General features: G+C 31.5%; 1 protein-coding gene across 4 annotated transcripts in view; it reads right to left on the reverse strand.

Annotated features, from left to right (window-relative positions):
* The window catches only part of LOC118186067 (plexin-A2-like), a 1,141,010-nt gene that overhangs the window by 1,106,953 nt on the left and 12,360 nt on the right, over positions 1-21,697 (reverse strand). For 2 of the 4 annotated variants that reach the window (XM_085809148.1, XM_085809150.1), the window contains exon 1: positions 20,567-20,667. The exons of the other annotated variants lie outside the window; for them this stretch is intronic. The gene's annotated coding sequence lies outside the window, so the exon portion shown is untranslated. Of the gene's footprint in view, positions 1-20,566; positions 20,668-21,697 lie in introns of those variants that run through there. 4 annotated transcript variants of the gene reach the window in all.

The raw sequence follows: 21,697 nt of genomic DNA on the forward strand, positions 1-21,697 counted from the left end.
AGTTCAATTCCGAAAATTGTTTTAAAGTAACTTGAATGTAAATTGTTAAAAATGTTTAACGGGGACTTGAATTAAATCATGAATAACAAAATTTCAATTGTAAAAAGAAATAAATTAAAAGCAAGTAATCATTGCTATTGATCGGAAATTAGTTGACTTTTGAAGGGGAACAAACCAACTCCCGTTCAATGAACAATAATTAAGAAATAAGTACGAAGGTGTTTCGTCCTTTACTCAAGTAATAAGGCGATACCAAATCGGCAATTCAAGCTAGGCCACATATTTCCGTGAATAGAAGGGATCAAGAACCATCATGTACCATCATGTACATGTATACACACACACATATATATATATATGGAAGAGAGATTTTAATTGATTTCAATGTTTCCTCCTCCCGATGACGTGGCACTAAAGTTGATTGAATTCCTCTTCGTTCATATTCTTTTTCGTTCATTAATTTTTTGAATTAGAGTTCTACTTGTTTGAAGTATTTTAGTTTTAACATTTGTTAAATTCTTCTTTTATACATTTATAGGATTTCTTGAAATTTATTGCTTCTGAATTTCAGTTTTTCGTCTTTTTGTGAAAATAGTTCTAAATTTCTTTATATATATATATGTAAGATAAAATTATATGAATCATAATTATAATATAACTATACACATTGATTCTTCCTCTCTATTCTAAAATCGTAATAACTTCTCTGCATTGCGTCATTTCTAGATCACTCTATGGCCCGCGCAGCTCTGATGACGTAATAATTGGGAACTGAAATTGCCTTTGTAAACCAAAACTTTTCTCTTCGCCGTGCTTCCATCCTTCATAACTACGCACTTCAGCTTTTGCTCTCTACTGCGCTAAGATGTAATTTCGCTGGCTTGCTTTCTATCTCAACAATATCAAAAATGTAAATCTTCTGTGGAAAGGCACGACTAGAGTGCCAAGTGATTGTGGCCACAAATAGCAGTTGCAAATAAAAATAGAATTAAAACTGCCCCGACTGCCAAGTTCTTTAGATATTACCAAGTTAGCATTACTAGCATACTACGCAATCAAAATCTTCTTCAATATGGGTCTAATCACACATCTACAGTGTTCTGTCTTTTCCTTTGCTTTTATTATGACATATATATATATATATATATATATATATACACACACACACACACACTAAAAATACCCCTTACTTGGCTTAAAAGTCCTTACCCGGCATCTATTTTTGTAATCGTTGGTTGTTGTCATATACTTCCATTTGCAGAAGTGCTTTAAATGTAGAAAATGTTCATGCTTTGTGAAAGTGAAATTTGACCCACTGTGCATGGAAATAAAGACCCACTGTGCTAGCCTAACACAGTTCTTGACCATTCCTAGTATTCCTAGTACCATTCCTAGTACACCTGAACAAATTCAGACTTAGGGATACTCCTTTCTGCGAATGCGGAGAGGAAGGCGATACGGACCATTATTACTTCCATTGTGTACATACAAGAAACTGGCACTTGAAGAAACCAGCGGACTGTGCCTGTACAATGTGGACGAATAACATACTCAAAAACAGAATAGCCCTTGATAAAATAGAGAAAATCTCAAGGCACTGCCTAAGCAGAAACAACCGTGGATAATATTATAATGTTTCAAATTTTCAGAACTTAAAGCAGATAACCAGAATAACGCTTAGTGCCTTGCAGTTATCAATATGTAAAAACTGTTATTAGTATATAATATTCAACCTTGTTACTCTGGAGTCTTCCCCGCCGTGATGGTATATAATTCCGTTTGGTTCATGTTCGTAGTCGGAAGCCATCATAGCGGTGCACTCACTCACTCACTCAAAGTGAAATTAAAAAAATTATTTCCAACAAATGGGGAAATATCACTTTTAATGCGCTCTCCAGCTTCCTATACTTATATTTGGTAAAGTAAGTTTTATACTCGTTATGATTAAAGTTAAATTAGAAGAAGTTTGACACCAGTACGAGAAAAATTGACCAGGATATTTCATTTCAAAATGTGGAATTTTTTATGTCATTTTTCTAACTGCATTCAGGGATCGGTTAATTAAGTTGAAATAATTCCAAGAAAGAAGTTTAAATGAAGTGTAGCAAATAATGTGTATAATTCAATAACCGTACAGGGAAGTCATGTAGTGTCCAGATCAGCTTTTTTAGTATTATCTGCCATTTTGATAGCAAGTTAGTGTTGCACCTTTCTTTTTGGTCACCCGAGGCTAGCTCTTTCAAGAAATACATAAACTTAAGATTAACAGAAGGAACTAAGTAAAGAGTACGAGATGACTAGTAAGCCTGATGGAAATTTTTAATTAATTTACTTAGAACGTAATTAGTATAAAAATAAGTGTACTCTTAGAAATTTCCGTAACGGTTTTACGCTATCGTTAATAAAAGTTTGGAAGTTGATTTAACTTGCAGAATTTTCTATTTATTTTCAGGGTTTAATTAAAATTAAAAATAAATTTACTTATAAATATGTGTATCAGGAATATGGTTTCAGAAAATTACACAAAAATTCAGAATTGACAGGCTAAAATTTGATTTAAAGTAAAAGTACCTTTAAAAATTAATATAAGTTTACATATAATTTTTAAACTACATGCTTAATAAGGAAATCTAGATCCATATCATAACTAGCATCATTACTGAAATAGGAAATAGAATTTGCCTCATAAATCTTGCAAACATGAAATTTTTTGCTACTTCTTGAGGATGCAGAAAAGTCTTTACAGCATCTGTATGAATAGAAGATATCTGTATTTTTACAATGGCATCAAAACGATTCAGATGTATTCAGCTGCTTGTTTTTGCTTTGACTAAAAATGCAAGGTAGAAGCATCTGTCGACATTTTTGTCTCCGCTGCCATTTTTGAGACCAAGTCCCGTTGTTAGTACGGTAAGGCAAATATATTTGGATGAGTTTAAACAAAAACGCAAAGATTTCATTTGCTGTTGCCTCAAGACCAAGAGTATAGAGCGTCTGTAAATACAATAGACTAAAAATCACTTTCAAAAGAAAATTATGAAATCATAATACGAAGGTTAAATACACTATATTTAGTACCCCAAAACGCGAGCAAAAAGGCAAAGTGCACATGAATTTTTAGACCTCACCAAACTTAAAAAAAGCCATATTTCTGGAATTTGCTTTGAAAAGCCAATTTGATAATGACTCTAAAGGCAAAAGAAAGTTGATGGTTAGATTGCAGAAAGTCCTTAACATTAAATTTAAAGCTATGCTAAAGATTTGAAATGAAGCAAAGTGCATCAGACATCACTGGCAAAAAAATCTTTTAAAATAAGATAATACTGCACACTTTTAGCTCTTTCAATATAGCGATTTTGATGTTTTGGTAAAATGGTTAGCTTTAGTTTTCTATCCTGAAAGCATATTTTGTACGAAAAAAATCGTACATGTTAAACATGTTAGCTTGATACTTTATGAGCTATCTTGTTCAAGTTATTAAGTTTAGTGTGACGCATTGTGTGTCATTAACAAGCGTCTATGCATTCCTTTCCTGTTTTGTTACTATAAATACGTGGTAATTAACTATCCGCAGGGTGATGCCATTTAATAATAGCATTATTGATTATCCAGCTACCTATGAACATACTGCAAATAAGAAAAATCGGAAGCTTCAGATTTAATAACGTATTCAGTGTTAACAGCTAAACGTTTACTAAAATCAAGAGTTCTTTATTTTACACAAAAGGCAAACAAAATTCTAATCTAACCAGACAGGAAATTTTACACTATATTTAAACTTCAATCGAACATGTTATGCCTATTATATTATAAACAGAAAGATACAAAATAAAACCTTGAGAAAAAGCTTCATTTCTGATTTGAAAAGAAATAAAATGAATGACTGAAACTTACACCTGTTTTAGGTAAGGAATACTAAATTGAGCTAATTATACTGCGATGTTAATTTAGAGGATAAATAGAAAGGATTGGATTATTCAATTATGGCAAAGCACACGAGGGCCATCTGCCTAAAGGGAGGGATGCCTTCGAGGAGGACATTCTAAGGGAAACTGGCTCGTATACACGTTACACATGGAGAAAACCACGAAAACGCCCATGCAGCCAGCCCGTTTGCGGTATTCGAACCTCGGACCGAACTACCAGTGTTCAGCGTCTTTACCGCTCCGCCGCTGATGGGCAATAAATAGAAAGTATTTGGTGCTAATAAATCGACAGTAATTGCTGTATAGTTTATTCGTTAACAAACTGATGGATTCACATTGGAAAAGGAATGCTGATTAAAAAGGAGCACTATACAGATAATTTAAAATGGGTGACTATTTTGTTACAGTCAGTAGCAGTGACAAAGACACATTCTGTTTTTAATATTTTCAGCTACAATCTCATCTCCGAAAAGAAAATAAATAGCAAAAAAATTACATATAGAAAGAGAAATTAATCCAAATAAAATTGCTTACTACTCTCTTCAAATGGAACTTTAAGTCCGACACTAAAACTTAATAGAGCAGGGGTTATCAGAAAATGAGTATTCAAGTAGTAACACAATCACAATGCAGGCCTTTAATAAATTATTTACACAAATTGTAAATTAGCTTATTTGCAAATAATTCTATTTTAAGGTTTTTTTATCTGTGATAATTAAAAGTTAATCACAATTAAAATCGCATTAGCAAGCTTAGGCTTCGTCCAAAAAGATCGCTAAAAGAATACTTGTTTTAAATACATTCGATTTGTGCTGTATTTCCTATGGTATCGCTCAGTTTGTTTGATATTTGTATTTTTGAATGTTATTATATAGTTATACAGAGGGAACTCATTTTTGAAGGATGCATTTGAGAAGCATAAATAAAGCTAAAATAATAGTACATAGCCTATATTGGTAGAACCATATTTTTAAGACCATTAAAAAAAGTAGCATTATATCAATTTATAAATTAAAAGAGATTTTAATAAACATGGGTGCACCTAAACACCTCGAAATTAATTGTGATCTAGACTAAATCTACGCCAAAGTCAAGGTTGTTGCGTTACTAATTTTACGTTTCATTTAGCTCGTTTCTCCTCTACATGTTCATTGTAATTGTGTTTTTCCTTTTGTAGATTTTTACATCTCATAATGAATAATTTTCAATAGCTACTAGCAAATAGAGAATCATAATTGAAACGTAGTTATTTCTATAATTGGCACTATAAATTATATATTATTCTATTTTCTAATTGGCAGTATACAATGTAAATTATTCTACAGTTACTATTCTATTTCCTAACTATTGGTTAAGAAAGATTATTCTCATCATTCATTAGTTATCGGTTACTGCATCAAGACAACTCAGTGTACTATATTTCTATGTAAAAACAATCGTTTATTGGGCACATAACATTTATAGCAACCTCATTATAAAACAGTTGCTGCTCATCATTTGATACCTTGACGGGAACATCCTTTCTTATAGGAACATTTCAGATGAATTGATGAATTCTCGGATTCCACAACTATAGCTGAATATATGTAGGACGGCTATTCACCAGCTATGTGAAGCTTCTATGCATTGCCATCACGGTAGTAAGTACACACCTGCATGAATATCGTCCAATAAAATAGCCACTGTACGTATTGACTAGACTGTAGCCTCTGGACATCTACCTCCTGTGGGGATACACGAGCATTCTCCTTTCCAAACCCCTGCTTGCATTGGGTGCAGGGATTCCAGAAGCAATTACATATGTTGACTCAGATGCGTTTAGGCGAATATGGGATGGCTTAACGCTCGGGCATCAGTGGAGCGCCGCGAGAACTTCCCTTTGAATATTTGTGTTAGAAATCTCGTAATTGTGGTATTAATGACTCAAAACTTGCTGTAGTAAGGTTGCTCTTTAGATCCATCTGGGATTTGTTTTTTCTGTAAGTACATGAAATCTAATTAGTTCGGAACTTATTACTTAATTTATATCCAGAATACTCGTGTACTGAAAGAGATGTCATGAGGGCTATCCATTCCCAAATCAACTTTTATTTCTGGAAACAGTTTGAGGTTTTATTTAGTTTTTAAGTTCATCCCAGCTATGCATTAGAATTTTTGTAACCACATAGAAGAAAATTAGAAAAATAATAAACGAAAGTGATTCATTAAAATAAATTACCGGAGATTTTTGTTTCTCAATTTCATACCACCAAATCGATTGACGGAATGTATATAAAAGATTGCTCATATAACAATTATATGTAATTATTAATGTCGATTAGTCCCTATGAATGAAATGAATAGTAAAAACAACTGGAGTTGGGATACTTATTAAACGTTAATTCCATAGGAAAACGAGTTTAAACTATTGAAATAAAACTTAGCAAAAATGTACTTAAATTATAAACAATAAAATACATAAGAATAAATAAAATAAAATTATTGATTGTAGATGTCCATGGGGAAAAGCGGACGTTTCGAGGGGAATGAGTACTTGTCCATAAAAATCACCAATAATTAAGAAATCTGACTGCGTTTCTTCACTTTCATTTATTTGAACGAAATCCTATTTGAAAATGCTAATAAATATTTAAATTAATTTATTTTCTAACACAAGAAAGATACACACACGTCTTTTCTTTTTGTGTGTGTGAGTAGTGACATCTGTAATGCAAGGGTTTTATATATTTATATTTGAGCTATCTATCCTTAGTTTAAGAAAGCAAGAAGTGTTCATTTTTAAATCTTAAGCCTATTTAAATTCAGAATATTTGTTACTGAATCTGGTTCTGGTATCGGTACCGTTCTTTTATATAACAGATTATTTCACTAAAATTCCCTTTTGAACCTGCTGTTTTTCTTTTGTTTGAAATATCTGTTAGGTTACTGTATCATTAACTAGATACGATGCATGAAAATAGATTAAAGATTCAGTGTTTCACAAAATAAAATAACTATAGAAATACAATCCAAAATATAAGCTAAATCAATTACATAAAAAACATGACTGGAGAAAAATTGCATTGTTATCAGTAGATTAGGAATTCTAAACTACGGGACACTTTTAACCGATAAAATGAAAAACAACCTTTAAAGTGTAAAAGACAATTAGTGATGATTAAACATAAATGAAAGTAATGGCATTAACTTTAATTTAATTATCGTGTAATATCCGGCGATTTCCCATATAGTGCAGTCTAGTAAAAAGTAATGGATTGCACTAAATGGGACAAAAAGTAAATCACTAAACCTGAAAAATAAAAAAAAAGTAACAGATAAAATTAAACATAATTAAGAGTAATACAATTAAACGAAAAAAGTAATAAAAATTGGAGAAAGAAAGCAAAACATGGAAGAAAGCGTAGTAAATTAAAACTACAAATCTATATCTTGAAGTAAACTGAATCAAATTGTTACCCTTACCTGTATATGTATGTGAAAATAGGACTGAGTTGTACCAAGCCGAGTTTGAAGTCTAGAAACGTATGATGATATTTAGTGTAAAAAAGATGAGATCTGCGAATTTTCTTATATCATGTACATTAACTTCAGAGGTAGGAAAAGAAATCAGGTAAAAGACATTTGTGAGTATTATTACACTGAAGTTAAATTGATCAATTTTGTTTGCATACAATACATACAACACAAATACACGATACAACATAAACTTCTTTATATATTTTTGCTGATAATACCGCATTGCTATAATTGATGTCATAACAAAAAAAAAACTTTTTTAATACATATTTGAGTAGGATTTGCAGTATTTTAAACACTATTAACACTATTTTGAATTGATTTTTTAATTATTTATTTTTGCAGTTTGTGTCTGTCTCATATTTAAGCTAAGTTTATAAAGTTCTGTATGTTTATTTATTTTTATGTATTTTTCTGTTTAAATAAATGTTTGTAATATTCTGTAATTGTTTTATTGTGTTTTGATTTATGAGATTTTAATTATACTGTTTTGTCTTATTAATGACTCAGCACACTCGAAGCTAACAGACCTCAAATTTCATTGACTTCGTGAAAATTTCGGATGTATTGGCAATCTGCTGTGTAGAATCGCAACAAAAATAGAGGCGAGAATTTACGAACGTTCTAGAAGTCTCCTCTTTATGAGTCGTCTCTTAAAGAAAATATCGAGCCTTGGAAACAAATCCGGTGGTATGTGTTCTGCTTTTGGAAACATTTTCAGTTTTAGTTCGACTTCATCGGATGTTGACTAATTTCAGCATACGATTTTGCCTCCAATAATTCTAACACATCAGGCATAAATCGGAGATGAAATTACGTAAATATTTCCTGTTTTATGGAAAATTTTCTAGCGGTATCTATAGCTGTATCTATAGCTGTACTACAGCTACATTACATCCATTTTTGACAAATTGTACTAATTACTTAATTTTGGAGTTGGCCTTTATTTAGCAGAACCAGCATGAATCGTTAGCACGCAAAAGTAAATACCATACAAATTTTAAAACGGACGATTTATTTATCCACCCAAAAGAGCAAAAAACTATTTTGCTCTTTTGGGTTAAACATTAATTTTTCTTAACAATATTATATATTCTTTCTGTAATATCCTGTACGATTACTAGTCTTGTGCCTCTACTAAGCAGTAACATAAAATTCATTTCTGAATTTGTATTTTAAAATAATAGTAAAGAATATGCTGCAACATGCCACATAATATTAAAGAATATGCTGTATATATTAATATGCCACATAATATTAAAGAATATGCCACATAATATTAAAGAATATGCTGCATATATTAATATGCCACATAATGTTAAAGAATATGCTGCAGCAATTTATTTGAAATGTCAATGCTCATTAGTCTTAAAACGTGGAATTTAATACTTTGGGCTAATTGCATTTCTGAATTCAATCCAGAATTTACATTTTATACTGACGTATAACGTATCAAATATGTTAACTTAAGTTAATTATTACATCTAAAGCGAGGGCTCCTTGTTGCATGTGAAATTGACTGGTGATAAGTTTTTATTTTGCATTATGCAGAGCTTTCGGAAGGTAGAATTTCGTCTTTAAATATTTCAAATACGTGAATTAATGACATTTTTTGTACAAATTGATTTTCTTTCATTGCTTCGAAAGTGAATCTATGCGCATGAAAAGTACATACAATCATTCACAGAATCACATAAGATAGTGTTTTACCGAAAGCATTTCGAAACATCATTGTCCCGCTGTCTTCTACAGTTAATCGACGCAGAAGGTTTCTGCGCATCTATCTATGGAATAAGAAAGAACGCGTCCGCGGGTGCATCAATTTAACTCGCATATGTTCAACCTTCTCTCATCAATTCTGAAAACTTCTGGTAAACGGAGGTGAAGGAGATTATTATTAACTTTTAGGATAGCTGTAATTTTTATATGCCTTTCCTAAGCTTCAAATATAAGAATTTACGTATTTCTGAGCAAACAATTAGCTTATAAGAAAAAAATAAAGTTCATTTAAATCAATGATGTATTAAATATTCGGGTTTGTTTAGTCAGATTTTTATCAACGAAGAAACATCCTGAAAGATGTATTAATACTAAATAAAATATCTGATGTGTACACCACATGACTTCCTTGTACGGAATATTAAATTATACGCATTTTTTCTTGCATTTCATTTAAACTTATTAGATTGAATTAAACCTACTTCGCCGACAGCGCAAACCACAATAAAATAAATGCATTCTTTAAAATTCACTTTGTTTACCATAGCGACACTCTGGCGCTAGGTTTACTTAAAAGTATTATATTTCCTTCATATTATAACTCAGAATGCCCAAAATTTATATCATTTAAAGAATTATCTAATCGTTGCCACATGTTCTATTCAAATACTTTAATAAAGCTAGAACTATGCATAAAAGAAATTAAGCAAACAAAACAAAAAAGAAACAGTTTTCACAGACGATTGAGTATTTATCATTCAATTAATTCAGTTTTCACTTTGCAACAAGGCAAAAATACATAAAAACTCAAAATATCTGCATTAAAAATTACAAAGTAAATCTTAAACGCTTATTTCCTCGAAAAAATTCCAGAAAGGATTAAGCATGATTTAAATAATAAATAAAGGCGTTATCTTTGTTGTTGCGAAGCTACGTTTCTCTAGATTGGCAACAAATCCGCTACTCAGCTGTTTCAAATGTAAACAAGAGCAATGGCCGCCATCAAATTAGGCTTAGCGGCACTTAAAACAATTTTAAAATTGTTGATAATTCTAAAAATATTGCATACAGATTTACTAAAGGCATAAAAACCTTAACCGGAAGATAAAAACAATATAATTCAATCATTTTAAAGCAAAAAATGTACAATTTACAAACATATAAGAGTAAAGAAACTGGGATCACTGAGCCGGGTAACAGAGTGGATATATTTATAAATATATTTATATACGTTTGGCGCTGCCGATTGAAACCAAAATACGAGGTGCACATCTACATGTTATAGTAGTCTTATATACAAAATTTCAACGTTCTGAGGCTACTCGTTTTTGAGTTATGCGAGGCACGTACGTACATACGTTCGTACAGACGACACGAAAAATTCTCTTCAGAATTCATTTTAAAGCAGTTTAGTTTTTTTGGAGGAAAAGAGTCTTTTATTTTGTCCTTACGTACAGATATCAAGCAAAAATATCGTTAAATTGCATTCGAAAGCGGTCAAAGTGGATATTTTCGTTGAAATATGCTGCCTGAAGCTTTTCGCGATTGCAATACTTCCTTTTTACTTCGTACAAGAAAGTAAAAATGAATTTTGAGCAAGTAAAGAATATTCTTAAAAACACAGGAGTTGCAAAATAATCAATGGAATCTTATCTGAATAACTAAGGTATTACAAATAATGTTTTTTTTTATGTATCCGATCTCTCTTCGTACCTGCTTTAATTTAATTGTAACTCATGTCTTAAATTTAATGCTTAAAACTCTTCTTCCACTTGTAACCTTGACTCTCAAAGAAATCATAATTCAACGGAACAGCCTTAGAGACTCAAAGATTAATATTGGAGGAAATACTTTTACTCAGTTCAAATACTGGCTTATGCTGATGATACTGGCATTATTACCCGCACAGCACCACATCGGTTCTCAAACAGGCGTTTATGGCATAGGAACAAAGTGCTAAAAGAATTAATTTATTTGTAAACTAAAATAAAACTAAATATTTACCTTGTTTAAAGGCCGATTTACAACTTAGAGACTTCGAAACTGGCAATTATAAATTTGAAAAAGTTAGTTTTACTTATTTGGGAACGGAGACAAATAATAAAAATGCGTCAGCCCCAGAAATAAATAAAAAAATAATTGCTGCAAATATATGTTTTCATGCCCTGGAGAGTTATTTAAAATCCAGATTTCTTAAATTAAGAACTAAATTCCTTCTTTACAAAAGTCTTATGAGATCTGGCTTGACTTATGCATCAGAGACTCGGGCATTGACTTTACGTGATGAGGAAGCTCTGGGAATTTTCGAGCGAAAGATCTTACGTTGCATTCTTGATGGGGTCCTAGTGAATGGAGAAGAAGATCTAATTTGGAACTAAGTAAAATTTACAAAAACCTGATATTATAAATTTCGTCCAACTACAGAGACTTAAATAGGCTGGCCATCTAGCTGGAATGTATGAAGATCGTTGCTTCAAGAAAATCTTTCTGGCAAAGCCCATGGGAAATAGACCTCGAAGCAGCCCTGATAAGATGGATTGATTGTGTCGAAAAGATCTTAATATTTTAAAGGATAAAAATTGGAAAAAAAGTTGCAAAAGTAGAGATTTCTGGAGAAGGCCACGGCCCACGCAGGGCTGTCGAGCCATTGAAGAAGAAGAAAACATTTCTTAACTCTTTCTTTCTGTATAATACAATAGGGAGGTGATCAACCGTTTCCCTGATTCCCTATACTAAGACCACGTATGGTTTAAAACATTTTTATATCAATTTGTGAACGTTGCATATAATATGCTGAAAAAAACTTTTGCAAATGCTTAATTATGTCTATATTATTGAATTTGTACAGTATCCAATACGGCGTAAATTCTGTGCAAAAATGGTAAAGTCGTTATTATAATATACTATTCCTTAGCAAAAAAAATAATCGCCCATTATGTAAAAATTTATGATGCATTGTGTAATCTTCTTGTTAGTTATCGTAAGTTTAAAAATGAAACAACTAGAAACAATTTTCATAAACCTAAGAACGAAACAGCTAGAAGCAATTATGAGCCTAAGGAAGATGATTGCGGCACACCAGTTGTTTTTCTACCTTAAGTTACTGTGAAATGATTTAGAATTAAAGAACTTCCAGAACATGTAAGACATAAAATGAACAAGTTCACTATAAACCTACCTGACCGATTTCAAATTTTTAATGTAGTTTACCTAGTAAGTAATAGGCAGTGCTATGTGGTAACCTTTAAGAAAACCGGCTTTACATATTTCTAATAGAGCTGTTGATCGATACCAATACGATAAGATGTTTTAACATTTAAAGTAACATTGGATACCTAACATTTTTTACTGAAAATTAACAGAAAGTTAAAATTTTTATATGTGCCTCGTAGGAAAGAAATTTTGACGAACCTTACAAATATACTTCTGAAGACTGCTAAGTACGTTCAGTTTGCAATCTGAAATTTACGTAACATACCGTTTAACTTTGAAGTCCCCATTCGCATAAATGCTAAAACTGGAAACTTTGTATCTCACAAAATTGAATTTTATATGCTTTCTAAAATAGACATTTCCATTTTGATGATAGCTGTTATGTCATATAACTTGAAGAATTTTTCGAGAACCAATTCTGAATATTACCTACCGGTTATTTTTTTATAGTTTTCCTAAAAGGTTGTTATCAGGATAAGTAGGAATTGGGGCTTCCATTCGTAAAGGGCCGGTATAAAAATTTACATTTCGTACATTCTTACTAAAAAACATGATTTTACCAAATTACTTTAGTTTGATAGTTTAGTTTATTTGATTCACCTATTAAAACGCAAATATCACTTTACGGCCACCTTTTCGTGAATTGTTAAGCTATACACTTTTAAAATTATTTTCTGCAATAATCAGAAATTGAGAAATTTTTTAAAAACTTATGCAGCGGCAGATATAAAAATCTCTTAAGTTATTCTAAGTTCTACGTTCTAATCATTAATTTTGATACAATTTTTCAAAAACAAATTAGTACTTTATTTTAAAACTTATATTTTAAGTTCCCAGAACTACTTTTATTTTGTCTCTCTGGCTGTTAGAAGCAGAATTATTGCTGTTTTTTTTCTACACCGTGAATCGGAAGTTTCTATTTAAGAGCCCTGAAGTTGATGACACATTTAGTGATGTTCAAAAGACGAATTTGAACCTTTCTATTTATTATGAAGTGCTCAGGAGCAAGATTAGTTTCGCAATTTGGTTTTCACGTTTGGTAACATATTCTTTTTCTTCTGCTTGTGTTTGCATTACTTTAAACCTATTTTTTGAAAAACCTGATTTCTTTCAACTTTCCTTTTTAGAAAAAAAAACGTACCTTATAATATTCCTGTAGTAACTTTATGAAACTTAACGAATATTCTATGAAATATTGTGAATTAAATGGAATAAAAGTTTAAGCTTACGTAGGTATCTAAATTTTTTTAGACAATTCTAACTGAAAAAGAGAGAAATTTCTCAATAGATAGTTATTGCATATACTCAAACAGGTATATTTAATAGACATTTTACTTTAAATAAAATCAAAGTATAATATTGATATCTATTTTTGTGAGAACATATCTGTTAGTCCTGAAATTTAACACATTTTTAACTCAAAACGCAAGAAAAATCGAAAATTTATACTTTGATAACACGTTTATCGCATGTTTCTATGATTTTAAGTAATAGTATTCTGCTAAAAATAACACCAATAACAGAATTATTTTTGCTATTTTCTAGAAATTTGCTTGTCGAACGTAATCGAATACCTTAAACTCATATCTACAAACGGTTCGGAAGCTGAGTGGAATATACTTTAAGCTTTATTTTACTTCTTATGATTTCGAATTGTTAGCACATAATATTTTATGCTTCGCGGTTTTAATCTTGATGAAAATAGTCAGTTTTAGATTTCTGTAATTTATCTAACGGATTTATTAAAACAATGAATATTTCTGAGTGGTTAGATTTATATAAAATTTGTAGTACTGCATTTACTTACATGCCATGTACCTGAAACATGCCACTGAATTCCTCAGTGATCAGATAAAGTTCATTATTAGATTACGAAGTTGATGGAATAAAATTGAGTATTAGAAAACAAAGCTCTGTATTCTGTAACCGAATCATGTCATATGCGATCAAACAGTTAACAAAGTCTAATCTAAAAATGTCTGATGTTTATTCTACAAACTTATTGTTGTCACCAATCCCACTCATCTGACAATGGTCAGCATAAGCTCGCGACATTCTTCGTAGCAAGGAGTCAAATGCCCCTGTCATTGGCAAGAGCTTTGGACACTATATAGGTAACAGCCCGAATTCGGCTCAGTTTCGCCCCTCTCTCAATTTTGAAAGAAAGCACTCCGGGAAGACGGTTTCGAGAGTCTCCCAATCTTCTTCTTCTACCACAACCTCTTGATGCAGCACTTTCGTATGACCTTGGGGCAGATTATCTGCTAAGTGGGCCGGGCTTCGTCATGAGAGTACCACCGACCTCTCGAGAGGACATCCGGCTCGCCATATATTTAGAAAGCCACCATGCAGCAAAGGCACTACACATTGCTTTCTCAAGGATTCGAACCCGGGCCCTTCGGTACGGCAGTCAGACTCACTAGTCATTATCCCGGTTGATCAGCATTCTACAAGTTTAATTTGTTTTAACAGTGCAGTATGAAGCTGTAGAATTATTAAATTACAATACAATAACAGTGAATACATTTTTTTACAGAAGATTCTAGAAATGATCACCATGTTCATTAAATTCACAAATTTACACTGAGATATATTTTTCTCGCCTCTTTGTGCAAAGAACGGAATATCGCGCATGACTATATACGATGTTAGTTCGCAGATCTTTCTGATTCTGACATGTTTTTAACATATCAGGCCAGGTTGAAGTACAATGGACACCCAATGTTCAACTGTAGTTAATGCGAGTAAAGAAGCGTTTCTAACAGAATAATATTTCTGCTTTTGCGTTACTGTCATTTTTCTCCCTTTCCCGCTTATTGTATTTGGTATTCGACCCTATAGTATGCCTGAGCGCTTCACTGTAGGTCAAACGTGTTTACTCTAAAGATCGATATTCGCATATGGCTTCCCTTGTCGAAGTACATAATAATTACAATTAGAGCTCGAGAACTTCTGAATTGCGCTATATGTGTAATAGGATCCCAGAGATTCAAAGACATGAATTTTAGTAGCACCTTACGCAATATTTCTTAAAATATGTACTACTTGTTTTCCTTATTAATAAATTTCATAATTTTGTAATTTAGGTACAGCAAATAGAAAAAGCCATATAAACTGTATCATAAAGCTAGAGATTGGATTCCTTTTCAGAACATCAAATAAGAGCGTAGAAAAATTGTAAAAGACAATTGGAAGATTTCTGACCTCTTATATTGTGATAGAACAATCCGAGTTTATGTAATACTTTTTAATTGAAATAAGACGTACAGCATTTCTTCCTTAAGGTAATGTTTAAGATATTTTTTAAGTAATAGGTAAGCAAGTGAAGCATGAAAAAAATCCAACAAAAATCAACTTTATGGCAAGCATTCCACTGAATGAATCCAATGTAAGAAAAATTCATGAAACGTTTCTCTGTTACTTCTTACTGGGAAGTGATGATTCAAGGAATGTAAATCAAAAAGCGGAAGAACAGAATCCACAAATCTCCCGAATTCCATGTCCAAGAGTGCACAAAACAATGCCTTCAGGATCTATCGCATACGCCGTGGAATGCAATACAGCTCTTTCCGGAAAAGATTCAACCATAGACTAGGATGCATTTTCACAGCTTTGAATAAGATTCCTGGCGAGTTTTGTTCGAAGAAAGAACTATGCCTTTTTTGTTCTTGTTAGAAATCCTTTTACGATATTAGAACCGATTGTCTAAAGCAATTGTTACTCAACCCACAATCAGTCAACAAGTGAAGAGGAAAAATATATAGACCTTTTTTGAATTTGCACCTGAGCGAAACAGCTGTAATATTTCAATCGTTATGATTTCAAATCGGAATAACTCTTAAAAGCAGTTTTTATATGAAGTTTTCTGGTCTGTGGTTGCACCTCTATTTTAATTAATTCAGAATGTATAATTCAGAATGTATTAATTCAGAATGTATTAATTCAGAATGTATTAATTCAGAATGTATTAATGTATTAATTCAGAATGTCACAGAAATAATGCATTTTCGTAATGAAACGATATTTATTTCATTTTGTGTGTTTCTATATAAAATCTAATATATGAATGTGTTTATTTCCTTATTTTTTTCATGTAACCCATCTCCCAAAAAATGCATCGTTTGTAAATTATCTAGGAAACAGTTTATTTTAATTTACCACAAAGCATTCGCAGAAGGAACAACTGTAGAGCCAGAAAATTGATCCAATTTCCTAATACATCCGATAGTAAATACCATATGTATTTAGCTGGAAAATTAACTGCAGAGATTTTGGATTTCAATTGATTTACAATCCTTAACGCTTTGCAGATAGAAACTACATCTTCTCACTAGTAGTCTTACAGTAACATTAACTAGCTCTCGAAAGCAGCACAGCTTGAAAAAAATTAAATGTACAAATAATCATAAAGCAATATAATCAAAAATTATTTTCATCTCGAAAAGATCAGTCTACAAATTCCAATATACCCTAGTTGACTTACATATATTCGAAAACTACACAGTTATTTCTACTTTTCTGCTTTTATCTGCTTTTACCCGCATTTTAGTCCCTTATGTACATGCAAATTCTATAACTTCTGAAGAATTATCTTCTATTATATTTTAAAATCATTTATAACATCTTTATGTTCTGTACATTTTCCCATCTTTTGCATATATTATGGAAGTTCATATTTTGTATTTCCATGAACATTCATATTTAATCATAACATAAGAGTACACTATATTAATAACATCCTTAACATTCTTAAAGTAAATACTTAACATTCTTAAAGTAAATCCTTAACATGCCTTAAAGTAGTGAGTGTACAATGTTTTAAATCTTTTATTACATGCGTTATCATTTATATTTGTATATAAGTGTCACGTGTATAATAGCAACCCACACATTACTTTAAGCCTTTCAATCTTCGCAAGAAGCTTCATGTATTTGAATGTATTATGCACCTTCCACCTTATGAGTGCATATATTATGTTATGTAGCTTACATATACATAGATTTATACAGATGTTTTAAAGTACAGATGTTTGATGATGTACAGATGTTTTAAAGTACAGATGTTTGATGATGTACAGATGTTTTAAAGTACAGATGATGAAAGATGGCAGAATGTTTTAAAGTACTCTATATTCCCATTCATTTCTATGTACTTGTACACATTGTTGCACGCAAAATTTATCTGTTTAAGTGTGATCATTTATGATTAGCTTAGTATCGATAATATATGTGTGTAATGTCAGTTGTCTAACCCAGTAGAAATACTGTCGCCATTGCTATCCTCATGCTGAAGAAATACATCTTTTAACTTGTTAAGGGTAAGATAACGTTCTGCTATTTTATTACGGAAATTCGCTCTAGACTGTTACGTGTGGCGGATAGTAACTGGCTAGTGTCGATGACACGTAGGTTCATATGTCTATTCTTAACATTTTTATGATTCTGACGTTAATAATATTGATTAGTACTGTCGTCCATGACGTAAAATGGAAAGAGTTCAAAAGGGGAAAAAGATACTTGTAAATATACTGTCCTGCAATTTAATCCAAACACGTAACTTCTTAATGTGCATAAGTAAAATTTGGAATAAGATAATCAAAATGTATGAAGACACTGGCTGCTCAAAAAAGAACAATACAGTCTGTAGCATTAAATAATCGATATATTTTGATTAAATGGACTCTGCTAATGAATTCCTGTTATTCCTGTTACACTTTTTTCCCGACTATTCGGAAACGAATAGATATCAAGTGTTTCAGTACATACACGCACAGTAATGTACAGTTTTGCAAATCCAGTATCATGGAATTTTTGTTTTGTGGAAGGCTGTTAATAAACTAGAAATTTTACAGTAATAATCAAAAGAAAAAAAAAATGATTTGTTATTTTTATTTCTACGTCGGTTAACTTGAACTTCAAGGAGAATTGCACTCTACTTTTATGGCAATAAATGTGGAAGTATATATTGCAAAATTAGAAGTTTAAAAATATATTTTAAAATAGTTTAGTAACAAATTAAAAAAATAGACGTTTTCCTATGCTTTTCTGTAAATGGAAACGTGGTTGTCATCCTTAAAGAAATTTGAAATACTAAATGTAACTAAATGCACTGAAACTGTATAATCATAGTGCGCTGAAGGTTTTTGAATTCTTGATGATTTCAATTTACTACCCTACAACTATTTTGAAGAGTTCGATGTGGAATTTTAAGAAATTGCTAACTATCGAACTAGATTTGGCACTAGACTGAATAGAATTTCTGAAGAAATTTCCCACTCTTCATATATAGATTCAGTGGTCTCAAACTCAAATTCCATGCGACCCGAAAGTACGACCTGAAACAGCTGACCGACAAATTTCATTCTTTCTTTCTTTTTATGAAAATTTTTTTATTAACAGGAAAAAAATATTTTAAGTATAATTTAAATTTTTCTGGCTAAATACTTTTCAAACCATAGATAAACAAAAATAATATTGCAAAGGGAAAAAATTCAAATTATATTTATTGTCGATCTAATGTTTGACAGCTGCAAGGCATTTTTGTTAGATACACTTTGTAGTTCCGATATACACACAGCTAAATATTAAATTTTCAGAATGACATTTATTTCAGAAATTTTTAACACGTTGAATTGATCATTAAACAGTCTACTTCAATTTAAACTGAAAAATATAAATTACGAAAACTTCTTATGGTTTTAGCGAAAATTTTCTAAGTGAGCCAAACCTTGAGAATAAATAATGACAACCTAGTTTATTCCTTTTATTCATTAATGCGTTTTGGTCGAAGCATAAATAAAATTTATAAATATATATATATAAATAATTTATGAACTTTTTATTTCATATGTAAATTTATTTCATATGCAAATAATTATAAACATCTTCATTACTTACTACAGCTTTTCAGCGCATGGCGTTTCAATTCTGACAAAACTTGTAGCCTTGGAAAAACAAATAGCAGAAATTATCTTCATCAAGGATTGAGCGTAGTGATGAATCGGATTGACCTTCACCGGCCAATCAAATTCTTTCCTTTTTAATTTTCAATTGTGAAGAAAGCTTAAACTAAATGTGTTCCCAAACAAAGCCATTATTCTTAGATATAAAAAATTCGTAACTGAGCCTATTTATTTTTCGACAAGTACGAATTAAAGTTAATGAAATCTATGTCTTTAAATCTTTGAATAAGATTTATATCACAGTGTAAATTAAATAGCTTCATTTGTAGATATTTTGGTGCGATATTCAAGTTCATTTTAATGGTAATGAAAATAATATAAACTCTTACTTCAAATAACTAAAATCTTGTAATCTTTGAACGCGGCATTTACGATAAATGTATAACTGAAATGTAATCCCAGGCCTCACACAGCCCGGGAGGCCCCAGTTGGAGATCACAGCTCAAATTAGTATGACATAGGTAAGATATAAAAGTACCGTACATATGAAAGAATATGATTTAGAGCCAAATAAAGTCAATTTAAACACCATCTAAAATTATTTCTAATGAAAGTTGGCGACAGTTATGCATCGAGTATTATCCAATACTTTCTCGATAACCGTTAAAATGTATATTCGAAATATTGGAATTAAAGGCAAGGAGAGAATAAAAGGAAGCAGTAAGCTAATCCATTACGGAAGGATTATGCCATGTAATAACCGAGGATGAAAGCCAGTTTACAGACTTTCTTCTTTCTTTTCACCATCGACGGTTACAGACTTTCTTCTTTCTTTTCACCATCGACGGAACAGCTGGCCCACTGGGTTAGTTGCTTTTCAGCCTGTTGGATCCCGTCGATGGAATTAAAAATAAATATAAATAAAGAGCTTAGTACTGTGCCCTCCGGGGATTGGCCAGGAAACAAGGAATATTGAAATAAGGACCAGGACATGGAAAGAAGGTGCGTGGTGGGGACTGCTGAGACTAAGCGGAACACTTTTCACTATTATCGTACATGTTAGGCATACAGTTACATTAAGGATGGGCTATAATAATCAGGTACAGATGTAAAGATGATCAAATACATTACAAATTGTGGAATACGTTAAATGAAATCTGGATTAATCATAATATTAAATATAATTAAAAACAGCAAAAAGCAAACAAAAAACACAAGACATTAAGTACCAATTTACAGAATAATAATAAATACTCAGTAAACTGCTAAAGAAAGGATACTATCACAGACCAAGTTCTTGTAAACAAAGCTATCACAACTCCATGTAGCCAGTTCGCTTAACAGTAGACAAAGTAACCGGTACGTACTACCACTGTTGTACTAGCAAAATCCTAAAAAAATCGCATCGTGAGTAAAAGAGCTAATAAAAGTTAACTGACCAGAATTACACTGAATATTCAAAGACGAAAATTTATCAGATAGAAATGTTGCATTTCTTACAGCTAACGAAAGAGTTGTGAAGTAAACATAGAATGGCTGTATATAACATGTAACTGATTTTCCATAAATGTTCATAATGTCTAAGTGATGATGTGTTATTGATACCCAATGATGTGTTAAGAATAAGATGAATGTTTTTGCGCACTATAAATGATTTTTTAATGTAAACAGTTGAAAATGTCATACACACTCATCTAAATTTGTTTAAAAATTTTTAATATATCTATATACCATGGTGATTTATTTTTGTTTTTGCTCCATTTAAGTTGACATAAAGCTGACCAGCAGCCAAACGGTAAAGATTATGAACGTTAGAAGTTTGACCTGCGTTTATATCCCACAGAACCGGCTAACTGCATGAGTGTCTTCGTAGTTTTCTTCGAGTATGAAATGTATTCGCAGTTTTCTTCATATATAACATAACTACGAGGCAGTTTACCTTTGAAAATTGGACACGAATGCATCCCTCCTCTCAAGCAAATAGCCCTGTCGTGATGTTCCCTACTTAAAAACAAAATAAAAAAATCCAAATGAAATTAACAGTAATTTTAAATGGTCGATAATTGGAGTTCCGGATAAATGGAGTCAGATTTTTAAAGTTCTTTTGAAGTTACGGAAGTAATATTATTCCATTTGCAGAAGCCAACTGCTCCCTTCCTTAAGGGGTATCAGAAACCTCTATACCGACAATGTTAAATTGGCCATTTTCGATATGCCTTTTCTCAAAATTTGCTGTAGATACAAGCTTGATATTTTTTCTGTAATTAAAGTATACCTATCTGATTATACTGAAATGAGCTTTTGAACATTTTGAATTTTAGAGTAAATTACAGAATATTTTGTTAGGCATAGTAAAATTTAGCACTTTTTTCACACAAAAAATTAATTTTTTTTCTAAGGTTATTACAAAAAGCTCATTTC

The sequence above is a fragment of the Stegodyphus dumicola genome, chromosome X2 (genome assembly GCF_044657685.1).
Source record: "Stegodyphus dumicola isolate Sdum_Otavi_A_Nest chromosome X2, ASM4465768v1".
NCBI lineage: Eukaryota > Metazoa > Arthropoda > Arachnida > Araneae > Eresidae > Stegodyphus > Stegodyphus dumicola.